The sequence below is a fragment of the Ranitomeya imitator genome, chromosome 4 (genome assembly GCF_032444005.1).
Source record: "Ranitomeya imitator isolate aRanImi1 chromosome 4, aRanImi1.pri, whole genome shotgun sequence".
Taxonomy (NCBI): domain Eukaryota; kingdom Metazoa; phylum Chordata; class Amphibia; order Anura; family Dendrobatidae; genus Ranitomeya; species Ranitomeya imitator.
Window position 1 is genome coordinate 448,461,980 of NC_091285.1, and position 12,703 is coordinate 448,474,682.

Consider the following 12,703-nt stretch of genomic DNA (forward strand, 5'->3'; position numbering starts at 1 on the left):
CAGTGGTTTCCCGTTCAGTGTGTAATGGTGATATTGATTCCCTCTTCCCATGTGTATAACCTTACATTTATCATTGTTAAACCTCATCTGCCACCTTTCAGCCCAAGTTTCCAACTTATCCAGATCCATCTGTAGCAGAATACTATCTTCTCTTGTATTAACTGCTTTACATAGTTTTGTATCATCTGCAAATATCGATATTTTACTGTGCCTCTGAGCAGAAGTCGTGGTGGCTCTTCAGGTCGCATGGGCTCTAAGCCTTGCATAGCCTGGGCTTTTTTTGACATCGCAACGGATGACCCAACTCATGTTGTCTGTAAGATTTGTCGCCAAAATCTCAGTAGAGGCCAAAAAATGACTAGCTTGAGTACTTCATGCATGAACCGTCACATGGATATGAGGCATAAGTTGCCGTGGGAAGCCCACTGTGCTACATTGCGGCCTAGTGGGCCGGGTCAACCACCGTCTGCCCCATCAAGTGCATCCGCGTCCTCTTCATCCTCTGTGACTGTGGGGACAGCAGTCGCACATGGTTTTGGACGCAGACCTTCCACCTCTTTACCCGCCACAGCCAGTGTGATTGGCAGGTCGTCAGGACATTTGCAAGTGGAGACACCTGCTGGTGTTGAGCGCTCTCCGACATCGAGACCACATTTTGATCAAGGCAACATAACATCTCCGCCTGCACCTTCCTCACAGACCAGCAGTTTGCCGGGGACACCCTATTCAACTCCGTCTAAGCACGGTAGCCAGCCCTCAGTCCCTCAGATGTGAACAAGTAAAAGACCATTTCCTCCTAGCCATGGCAACGCTAAGAGGTTGAATTTCACCATCTGCAAGCTGTTGGCTACAGAAATGCTGCCTTTCTGCCGGGTGGACACAGAGGATTTTCGAGACCTTATGTCCGTCGCAGTACCTCAGTACCAGATGCCCAGTCGCCACTACTTCTCAAAGAAAGCTGTGTATGCGCTACACCAGCATGTTGCACACAACATCACCGCTTCCTTGAGAAACTGTGTGTGTGACGGTGCATTTCACCACAGACACTTGGACGAGTAGACATGGACAGGGGCGTTACATGTCGGTGACTGGGCACTGGGTAACTATGGTGACATCAGGAGAAGGGGCTGCTGTCCAAGTCTTGCCGTCCCCACGAGTTGCTCGTCGATCCATTGTATCTAGAAGTTCCTCCACTGCTTCTGCCTCCTCAAACTCGTCTCGGTCCTCCACCTGCACCCAAAGCCTGTCTGGTAATTCCACCTGTGCTCTAACTGTGCAGAAGAAATCCTGCACACCTCCTTACTATGCTGTCACCAGGGCTCAACGGCATCAGGCGGAGTTTACATTGAAATGTCTGGGAAATGTGAGGAGTTGTGGTCAGCTCTGCAGACTGAGTTCCATCAATGGTTGTCTCCACTGAACCTGCAGCCAGGGAAGGCCGTGTGCGACAATGCTGCAAACCTGGGTGTGGCTCTTCGCCGGGGCAATGTCACACACGTGCCTTGTATGGCTCACGTTTTGAACCTGGTTATCCAGCAATTTTTATTCAACTATCCCGGACTAGATGGGCTTCTGCAGAGGGCACGGTCGCTGTGTGCTCACTTCCGCCGTTCGCATCCTGCAGCTCACAGACTTACATCTCTACAGAAGTCGTTGGGCCTGCCAGTTCACCGGCTGAAATGCGATGTGCCCACACGGTGGAATTCAACTCTGCACATGTTGCAGCGACTGTGGCAGCACTGACAAGCCCTGGTGCAATACATTATGATGTATAGCCTGGGCCAATGAGATCCAGTGGTGGGGCAAATCACGCTGCAGGAGTGGTCTCAGATCAGGGACCTATGCACAGTTTTGAAATAGCGACAAAGATGTTTAGTGTTGACGATGCCATTATCAGCATGACCATTCCGGTGATTTACATGCTGGAGCACACCTTAAACAGTATTCAGAGTCAGGTGGTGGAACAGGAGTCGTCGTATGCGGAAGGGATAATATCTCCAAGGTCCAGACGGTCTGCAGCACCAAGGCGGCTGGCATTGGAGACTGGGGGAGAGGGATTACCGAGGGCGCATGGTAGCAGCCAAACTGTTGAGAAAGAAATGGAGGACGAACTGGCGCTGGGCATGGAGGGCTCATCAGATGAGGGAGACCTTGATCAAATTTCTGTTGTGTGAGGTTGGGGAGAGAGGGCAGACGAAGGAAGCATGATTCTCACCTCGCCGACAACAAGGACTTGGTCCTCCTGGATGCGCAAGACACATGAGTGCCTTCTTGCTGCACTACCTGCAACATGACCCTCGGATTGTCAGAATCCAAAGTAATGCCGACTACTGGGTTGCCACACTCTTAGATCCCCGGTACAAAAGCAAATTTGGCGAAATAATTCCTACCATAGAAAGGGATTGACGCATGCAGGAGTATCAGCAGAGACTGTTAGATTGTGTAACATCTGCTTTTCCACAAAACACCAGTGGTGCACTTAGTGAATTTCTGAGTCCCACGGTTGGCAAGTTAGAACTATCGAGTCATCACTCAAACCGTAACAGTAATATCGTATCTGGTGGTAACAGCAATTTTTTCCAATTGTTTCACGATTTTTTTTTTTTTTTTAGACCACCTTTTGCAAGGCCACAGGAGACAAGAAGTCTGACGCACAGCCAACACCTAGAGAGGATGGTACAAGAGTATCTCCAAGTTAACATCGATGCCATGACTGTGGAACTGGACCCTTGCTCATCTTGGGCTTCTAATCTTGAAAAATGGCCTGAGCTCGCCACTCACGCCTTGGAGATCTTGTCGTGCCCCGCAGCCAACGTTCTCTCTGAACGTGTGTTCAGCACTGCTGGTGGTGTGCTGACAGATAAGCGCACGCTGCTGTCCAGTGACAATGTAGACAGACTAACGTTCATCAAGATGAACAAATCCTGGATCCGCAAGGACTTTTCTACGCCTGTGTCATCCTGGGGAGAATAAAAGCTTGATGATTTTTTAAAATCACAGAAGCAGCCCAATGGGAGGACACTATTCGGAGGCACAGGTAGTAACCGGAACGCCCCCTCAATGTCTGTTTTGGACATTAGGGTGCCCCTTCCCAACTTCTTGCCCGCCTGATTGCCTCGTCAAAGGAGGTACAGTACATAGTACTGTACTTGGTTCCGCGTCGATGTTGTCGTTTTACTGACCTGCCCCTTGGATATGACACATGGTGGATTAGTCTGAACGTATTGGGTTCCTTTTTTGGCACAACTCCCAATGCGGGTACCACTACGTCTTCTAAGGAAAGTGTTCTGAATGGACCCGCCGCCATTCTACCTAAAGATATATATATATATTTTTTTTTTGTCACGACGTCTGTGTTGATTGAGTGAGTTTAGATTTTTACTCCAGCCTCTATTGATTTTTATAAGGGCATGACATGCCTATATCCGTGTCTCCTCCTCCTTTTTACTCCTCCACCTCTTTTCTTTTCGCATGACTATATCTAGTTGTGACGTTTCCATGTGTTTGTTGTATCATTTGAGCAGTTCGTCAGCTTTTGGACACCTTTTTAACCCCTTCACCCCCGGAGCTTTTTCCGTTTTTTCATTTTCGTTTTTCGCTCCCCTCCTTCCCAGAGCCATAACTTTATTTTTCCGTCAATATGGCCATGTGAGGGCTTATTTTTTGCGGGACGAGATGTACTTTTGAACGATGCCATTGGTTTTACCATGCCATGTAACAGAAAATGGGAAAAAAATTCCAAGTGTGATGAAATTGCAAAAAAAAGGTGCAATCTCACACTTTTTGTTTGGCTTTTTTGCTAGGTTCACCAAATGCTAAACCTAACCTGCCATTATGATTCTCCAGGTCATTACGAGTTCATAGTTAAATAAATAGGGCAGCACACTGCAGCGCCAAAACATGCAAACTTGAAAAAACGAAATTTGAACTGCATTACTGCACTAGAAATATGAAAAATGAGAGCTTTTAGCGCACAAAAATGGCCAATTTTATGTGTACCTCGTAGCCACGTTAAGGCATCTCTCTTATACGAGGTCCTACGTTTGACCTACCTCACTGAGAATAAACGTCTCCATCTGAACGGGTACATGTGAAACCTCTTCTTGGACTCAAATTCTCTCTCTATGTGGAGGGGTATTGGACCTACTATAATTAAAACACCTGAAGCTAGGAGGCGGGGAGTGCACGATCAGAAGGCTAGAGAATACATTTCAAAAACCTGACCTGCACATCCAAACATAGACTGAGTGTGAACAGGTGCTAAACCCAGAGTCGCCAACTCGTATATAGTTAAATAAATAGGGCAGCACACTGCACTCAGTCTATGTTTGGATGTGCAGGTCAGGTTTTTGAAATGTATTCTCTAGCCTTCTGATCGTGCACTCCCCGCCTCCTAGCTTCAGGTGTTTTAATTATAGTAGGTCCAATACCCCTCCACATAGAGAGAGAATTTGAGTCCAAGAAGAGGTTTCACATGTACCCGTTCAGATGGAGACGTTTATTCTCAGTGAGGTAGGTCAAACGTAGGACCTCGTATAAGAGAGATGCCTTAACGTGGCTACGAGGTACACATAAAATTGGCCATTTTTGTGCGCTAAAAGCTCTCATTTTTCATATTTCTAGTGCAGTAATGCAGTTCAAATTTCGATTTTTCAAGTTTGCATGTTTTGGCGCTGCAGTGTGCTGCCCTATTTATTTAACTATATACGAGTTGGCGACTCTGGGTTTAGCACCTGTTCACACTCAGTCTATGTTTGGATGTGCAGGTCAGGTTTTTGAAATGTATTCTCTAGCCTTCTGATCGTGCACTCCCCGCCTCCTAGCTTCAGGTGTTTTAATTATAGTAGGTCCAATACCCCTCCACATAGAGAGAGAATTTGAGTCCAAGAAGAGGTTTCACATGTACCCGTTCAGATGGAGACGTTTATTCTCAGTGAGGTAGGTCAAACGTAGGACCTCGTATAAGAGAGATGCCTTAACGTGGCTACGAGGTACACATAAAATTGGCCATTTTTGTGCGCTAAAAGCTCTCATTTTTCATATTTCTAGTGCAGTAATGCAGTTCAAATTTCGTTTTTTCAAGTTTGCATGTTTTGGCGCTGCAGTGTGCTGGCCTATTTATATAACTATATACGAGTTGGCGACTCTGGGTTTAGCACCTGTTCACACTCAGTCTATGTTTGGATGTGCAGGTCAGGTTTTTGAAATTTTTGAAATTACGAGTTCATAGACACCAAACATGTCTAGGTTATTTTTTATCTAAGTGGTGAAAAAAATTCCAAAGTTTGTTAAAAAAATAAATAAATTGCGCGATTTTCCGATACCCGTAGCGTCTCCAATTTTCGTGATCTGGGGTCAGGTGAGGGCTTATTTTTTGCGTGCCGAGCTGTCGTTTTTAATGATACCATTTTGGTGTAGATGCGGTCTTTTGATCGCCCGTTATTGCATTTTAATGCAATGTCGCGGCAACAAAAAAACACGTAATTTTGACGTTTTGATTTTTTTTTCTCGCTACGCCATTTAGCGGTCAGGTTAATCCTTTTATTTTTATTGATAGATCGGGCGATTCTGAACGCGGCGATACCAAATATGTGTTTGATTTTTTTTTTTTTTAATTGTTTTATTTTGATTGGGGCGAAAGGGGGTGATTTGAACTTTTATATATTTTTTATTTTTTTTTATATTTTTAAACCCTTTTTTTTTAATTTTGGCATGCTTCAATAGCCTCTATAGGAGGCTAGAAGCATGCACTACACGATCGCCTCTGCTACATAGAGGTGAAGTACAGATCACATCTATGTAGCAGAAATGCAGGTGTACTTTGAACGCCGACCACAGGGTGGCTGTTGTGAATTCTGTGGCAGAGCTCCCTCCTGTGGTCACAAGTGGTACTTCGGCTGATTCTCTCTGTGAGCTTCTGTTGGTGGAGGGAAGTGGTACTGCGGCTTCTGAGTTTCCTCCCTCAGGTGATCTGGTGAGGTCGTTAGGTGCTTCTCTACTTAACTCCACCTAATGCTTTGATCCTGGCTTCCTGTCAATGTTCCAGTGTTGGACTTGCTTTTCCCTGGATCATTCCTGTGGCCTGCTGCTCTTCATAGCTAAGTTCTTCTTTGCTATTTGTTTGCTATTTTTTCTGTCCAGCTTATCTAATTTGTTGCTGGAAGCTCTGGGACGCAAAGGGTGTACCTCCGTGCCGTTAGTTCGGTACGGAGGGTCTTTTTGCCCCCTTTGCGTGGTTTTCTTTAGGGTTTTGTGTAGACCGCAAAGTTACCTTTTCTATCCTCGATCTGTTAAGAAAGTCGGGCCTCACTTTGCTGAATCTATTTCATCTCTACGTTTGTCTTTTCATCTTAACTCACAGTCATTATATGTGGGGGGCTGCCTTTTCCTTTGGGGTATTTCTCTGAGGCAAGGTAGGCTTATTTTCTATCTTCAGGCTAGTTAGTTTCTCAGGCTGTGCCGAGTTGCATAGGCAGAGTTAGGCGCAATCCACGGCTGCCTCTAGTGTTGTTTGGAGAGGATTAGGGATTGCGGTCTGCAGAGTTCCCACGTCTCAGAGCTCGTTCTATGATTTTGGGTTATTGTCAGATCACTGTATGTGCTCTGACCGCTATGTCCATTGTAGTACTGAATTGCCTTTCATAACAGTACAGGAAGCCCAAAGTACTAATGATTCTCAATAGAGGGAAAAAAGAAGTTCTGAGACCATTTTTTTTTCTTTGCACTGTGTTTTGCCTTTTTTTTCCCCTAGACATTTGGGTGGTTCAGTACACAGGTGTAGCGATGGACATTAGAAGTCTGTCTTCATTTGTGGATCAGCTCTCGGCAAGAGTACAAAAGATTCAAGACCCTATTGATCAGAAAGCTATGTTGGAACCAAGAATTCCTATTCCTGATTTGTTTTTTGGAGATAGAACTAAGCTTCTGAGTTTCAAAAATAATTGTAAATTATTTCTGGCCTTGAAACCTCACTCCTCTGGTGATCCAGTTCAACAGGTTTTGATTGTTATTTCTTTTTTGCGCGGCGACCCTCAGGACTGGGCATTTTCTCTTGCGCCAGGAGATCCTGCATTGAGTAATATCGATGCGTTTTTCCTGGCGCTCGGATTGCTGTACGATGAACCTAATTCAGTGGATCAGGCAGAGAAAAATTTGCTGGCTCTTTGTCAGGGTCAGGATGAGATAGAGGTATATTGTCAGAAATTTAGAAAGTGGTCCGTGCTCACTCAATGGAATGAATCTGCGCTGGCAGCTATGTTCAGAAAGGGTCTCTCTGAAGCCCTTAAGGATGTCATGGTGGGATTTCCTATGCCTGCTGGTTTGAATGAGTCTGTCTTTGGCCATTCAGATCGGTCGACGCTTGCGTGAGCGTAAATCTGTGCACCATTTGGCGGTATTACCTGAGCTTAAACCTGAGCCTATGCAGTGCGATAGGACTTTGACCAGAGTTAAACGGCAAGAACACAGACGTCTGAATGGGCTGTGTTTCTACTGTGGTGATTCCACTCATGCTATCTCTGATTGTCCTAAGCGCACTAAGCGGTTCGCTAGGTCTGCCACCATTGGTACGGTACAGTCAAAATTTCTTCTGTCCGTTACCTTGATCTGCTCTTTGTCATCGTATTCTGTCATGGCATTTGTGGATTCAGGCGCTGCCCTGAATTTGATGGATTTAGAGTATGCTAAGCGTTGTGGGTTTCTCTTAGAGCCCTTGCAGTGTCCTATTCCATTTAGAGGAATTGATGCCACGCCTTTGGCCAAGAATAAGCCTCAATACTGGACCCAGCTGACCATGTGCATGGCTCCTGCACATCAGGAGGTTATTCGCTTTCTGGTGTTGCATAATCTGCATGATGTGGTCGTGTTGGGGTTGCCATGGCTACAAGCCCATAATCCAGTATTAGATTGGAAATCCATGTCGGTGTCCAGCTGGGGTTGTCAGGGGGTACATGGTGATGTTCCATTTCTGTCAATTTCGTCATCCACCCCTTCTGAGGTTCCAGAGTTCTTGTCTGATTACCGGGATGTATTTGATGAGCCCAAGTCCGATGCCCCATCTCCGCATAGGGATTGTGATTGTGCTATCAATTTGATTCCTGGTAGTAAATTCCCAAAAGGTCGACTGTTTAATTTATCCGTGCCTGAGCACGCCGCTATGCGCAGTTATGTGAAGGAAACCCTGGAGAAGGGGCATATTCGCCCGTCATCATCACCATTAGGAGCAGGGTTCTTTTTTGTAGCCAAGAAGGATGGTTCGCTGAGACCTTGTATAGATTACCGCCTTCTAAATAAGATCACGGTTAAATTTCAGTACCCCTTGCCATTGTTATCTGATTTGTTTGCTCGGATTAAGGGGGGTAGTTGGTTCACCAAGATAGATCTTCGTGGTGCGTATAATCTGGTGCGTATCAGGCGAGGAGATGAATGGAAAACTGCATTTAATACGCCCGAGGGTCATTTTGAGTATCTAGTGATGCCATTCGGACTTGCCAATGCTCCATCAGTGTTTCAGTCCTTTATGCATGACATCTTCCGAGAGTACCTGGATAAATTCCTGATTGTGTACTTGGATGACATTTTGATCTTCTCGGATGATTGGGAGTCTCATGTGAAGCAGGTCAGAACAGTTTTTCAGGTCCTGCGTGCTAATTCTTTGTTTGTGAAGGGATCAAAGTGTCTCTTTGGTGTGCAGAAGGTTTCATTTTTGGGGTTCATCTTTTCCCCTTCTACTATCGAGATGGATCCTGTTAAGGTCCAAGCCATCCATGATTGGACTCAGCCGACATCTCTGAAAAGTCTGCAAAAGTTCCTGGGCTTTGCTAATTTTTATCGTCGCTTCATCTGCAATTTTTCTAGTATTGCCAAACCATTGACCGATTTGACCAAGAAGGGTGCTGATTTGGTCAATTGGTCTTCTGCTGCTGTGGAAGCTTTTCAAGACTTGAAGCGTCGTTTTTCTTCTGCCCCTGTGTTGTGTCAACCAGATGTTTCTCTTCCGTTCCAGGTCGAGGTTGATGCTTCTGAGATTGGAGCAGGGGCTGTTTTGTCGCAGAGAGGTTCTGATTGCTCAGTGATGAAACCATGCGCTTTTTTTTTTCCAGGAAGTTTTCGCCTGCTGAGCGAAATTATGATGTGGGCAACCGAGAGTTGCTGGCCATGAAGTGGGCATTCGAGGAGTGGCGTCATTGGCTTGAAGGAGCTAAGCATCGGGTGGTGGTATTGACTGATCATAAGAACTTGACTTATCTTGAGTCTGCTAAGCGGTTGAATCCTAGACAGGCTCGTTGGTCGCTGTTTTTTGCCCGTTTTGACTTTGTGATTTCGTACCTTCCGGGCTCTAAAAATGTGAAGGCGGATGCTCTGTCTAGGAGTTTTGTGCCCGACTCTCCGGGTTTGTCTGAGCCGGCGGGTATCCTCAAGGAAGGAGTAATTGTGTCTGCCATCTCCCCTGATTTGCGGCGGGTGCTGCAAAAATTTCAGGCTAATAAACCTGATCGTTGTCCAGCGGAGAAACTGTTTGTCCCTGATAGGTGGACCAATAAAGTTATCTCTGAGGTTCATTGTTCGGTGTTGGCTGGTCATCCTGGAATCTTTGGTACCAGAGAGTTGGTGGCTAGATCTTTTGGTGGCCGTCTCTGTCGCGGGATGTGCGTGTTTTTGTGCAGTCCTGTGGGATTTGTGCTCGGGCTAAGCCCTGCTGTTCTCGTGCCAGTGGGTTGCTTTTGCCCTTGCCGGTCCCGAAGAGGCCTTGGACACATATCTCTATGGATTTTATTTCTGATCTTCCTGTTTCTCAAAAGATGTCAGTCATTTGGGTGGTCTGTGATCGCTTTTCTAAGATGGTCCATCTGGTACCCTTGTCTAAATTGCCTTCCTCCTCGGATTTGGTGCCATTGTTCTTCCAGCATGTGGTTCGTTTACATGGCATTCCAGAGAATATCGTTTCTGACAGAGGTTCCCAGTTTGTTTCAAGGTTTTGGCGAGCCTTTTGTGCAAGGATGGGCATTGACTTGTCTTTTTCCTCGGCTTTCCATCCTCAGACTAATGGCCAGACCGAACGAACCAATCAGACCTTGGAAACATATCTGAGATGCTTTGTTTCTGCCGATCAGGATGACTGGGTGTCCTTTTTGCCTTTGGCTGAGTTCGCCCTTAATAATCGGGCCAGCTCGGCTACCTTGGTTTTGCAATTTTTCTGCAATTCTGGGTTCCATCCTCGTTTCTCTTCAGGACAGGTTGAGTCTTCAGACTGTCCTGGTGTGGATACTGTGGTGGACAGGTTGCAGCAGATTTGGACTCATGTAGTGGACAATTTGACCTTGTCCCAGGAGAAGGCTCAATGTTTCGCTAATCGCAGACGCCGTGTGGGTCCCCGACTTCGTGTTGGGGACCTGGTTTGGTTATCTTCTCGTCATATTCCTATGAAGGTTTCCTCTCCTAAGTTTAAACCTCGTTTCATTGGTCCGTATAGGATTTCTGAGGTTCTTAATCCTGTGTCTTTTCGTCTGACCCTTCCAGATTCTTTTTCCATACATAACGTATTCCATAGGTCATTGTTGCGGAGATACGTGGCACCTATGGTTCCATCTGTTGATCCTCCTGCCCCGGTTTTGGTGGAGGGGGAATTGGAGTATATTGTGGAGAAGATTTTGGATTCTCGTGTTTCTAGACGGAAACTGCAGTATCTGGTTAAATGGAAGGGTTTTGCTCAGGAAGATAATTCCTGGGTTTTTGCCTCTGATGTCCATACTCCCGATCTTGTTCGTGCCTTTCATGTGGCTCATCCTGGTCGGCCTGGGGGCTCTGGTGAGGGTTCGGTGACCCCTCCTCAAGGGGGGGGTACTGTTGTGAATTCTGTGGCAGAGCTCCCTCCTGTGGTCACAAGTGGTACTTCGGCTGATTCTCTCTGTGAGCTTCTGTTGGTGGAGGGAAGTGGTACTGCGGCTTCTGAGTTTCCTCCCTCAGGTGATCTGGTGAGGTCGTTAGGTGCTTCTCTACTTAACTCCACCTAATGCTTTGATCCTGGCTTCCTGTCAATGTTCCAGTGTTGGACTTGCTTTTCCCTGGATCATTCCTGTGGCCTGCTGCTCTTCATAGCCAAGTTCTTCTTTGCTATTTGTTTGCTATTTTTTCTGTCCAGCTTGTCTAATTTGTTGCTGGAAGCTCTGGGACGCAAAGGGTGTACCTCCGTGCCGTTAGTTCGGTACGGAGGGGCTTTTTGCCCCCTTTGCGTGGTTTTCTTTAGGGTTTTGTGTAGACCGCAAAGTTACCTTTTCTATCCTCGATCTGTTAAGAAAGTCGGGCCTCACTTTGCTGAATCTATTTCATCTCTACGTTTGTCTTTTCATCTTAACTCAGTCATTATATGTGGGGGGCTGCCTTTTCCTTTGGGGTATTTCTCTGAGGCAAGGTAGGCTTATTTTCTATCTTCAGGCTAGTTAGTTTCTCAGGCTGTGCCGAGTTGCATAGGCAGAGTTAGGCGCAATCCACGGCTGCCTCTAGTGTTGTTTGGAGAGGATTAGGGATTGCGGTCTGCAGAGTTCCCACGTCTCAGAGCTCGTTCTATGATTTTGGGTTATTGTCAGATCACTGTATGTGCTCTGACCGCTATGTCCATTGTAGTACTGAATTGCCTTTCATAACAGGTGGCGCTCAAAGCAATCGGCCAACAACAACCATAGAGGTCTCAAGGAGACCTCTGGTTGTTGTGGCAATGCACCGCTGACCCCCGATCATGTGACGGGGGTCAGCGGTGCGAGCACCTCGGCCGCACGGCCGGGAGCGCTAGTTAAATGCTGCTGTCAGCGCTTGACGGCGGCATTTAACTAGTTAATGGGCGCGGGCGGAACGCGATTCCGCTCGTGCTCATTGCGCGCACATGTCAGCTGTACAAAACAGCTGACATGTCGCGGCTTTGAAGTGGGCTCACCGCCGGAGCCCACCTCAAAGCAGGGGATCTGCCAGCTGACGTACTATTCCGTCAGCTGGCAGAATGGGGTTAAGGTGTTTTCTATGTATGTGTTTGTGTTTGCCTGCCATTGGTTTCAATGGGGTTCGACGGTGTTCGTCAAACACGCCCCCAGTTCAGCGAACCGAACTCGAACACTAGGGGGGTGGCTCAACACTACTAAACACTTTCCGTTCCCACTGTAGTTTAGTAACTACCATTGGTCGGTGCAGGTCAAAGGATATCTTGGATTTTTTTTTTTTTTGTTTGTTTTTTTTTCAACCAATATCAGCGGGCTCATTCTATTGTGTATTGGTGCATGCCTCCTCTCCCCTGACAGATGTTGGAGAGAAGGGTGTGACCTGTCCAATCTGGCAGTTTTTAGTTCTTGGTGAGAAAAGTCACTGCCAGGAGTCGGTCAAAGACTAAAGAAGCACTTGTATATGTACGAAGGATTCTAGTATGGTGGGAGGAGGGAGCTTTAGACTGTTTGGTTCATTCAACTAAATGTCTTAGTTGGATAAACTTCTCCATATAGTTTCATGACTGTTCAGCAAGAGGCCCGGATAGTGTGCTAAATGGGCAGCAATTTGTGTTAACAATACTTAAAATACACTTCTTTGTACACTTCGTGATTGTATCAACATTAAAAAAACGGTAAGGCTCAAAGCTTTAAAAATTAAAGCTATTGGAAATTTTTAACTGTATTAAGTGTATATAAGATTGAGATGCATAATACATAAAAAATAAACTGCA

The 12,703-nt window shown here is 46.2% G+C and overlaps 1 protein-coding gene across 6 annotated transcripts in view; it reads left to right on the top strand.

The window, feature by feature from the left end:
* Positions 1 to 12,703, top strand: part of EDC3 (enhancer of mRNA decapping 3) — a 91,388-nt gene that overhangs the window by 27,346 nt on the left and 51,339 nt on the right. The gene's annotated exons all lie outside the window — the stretch shown is intronic.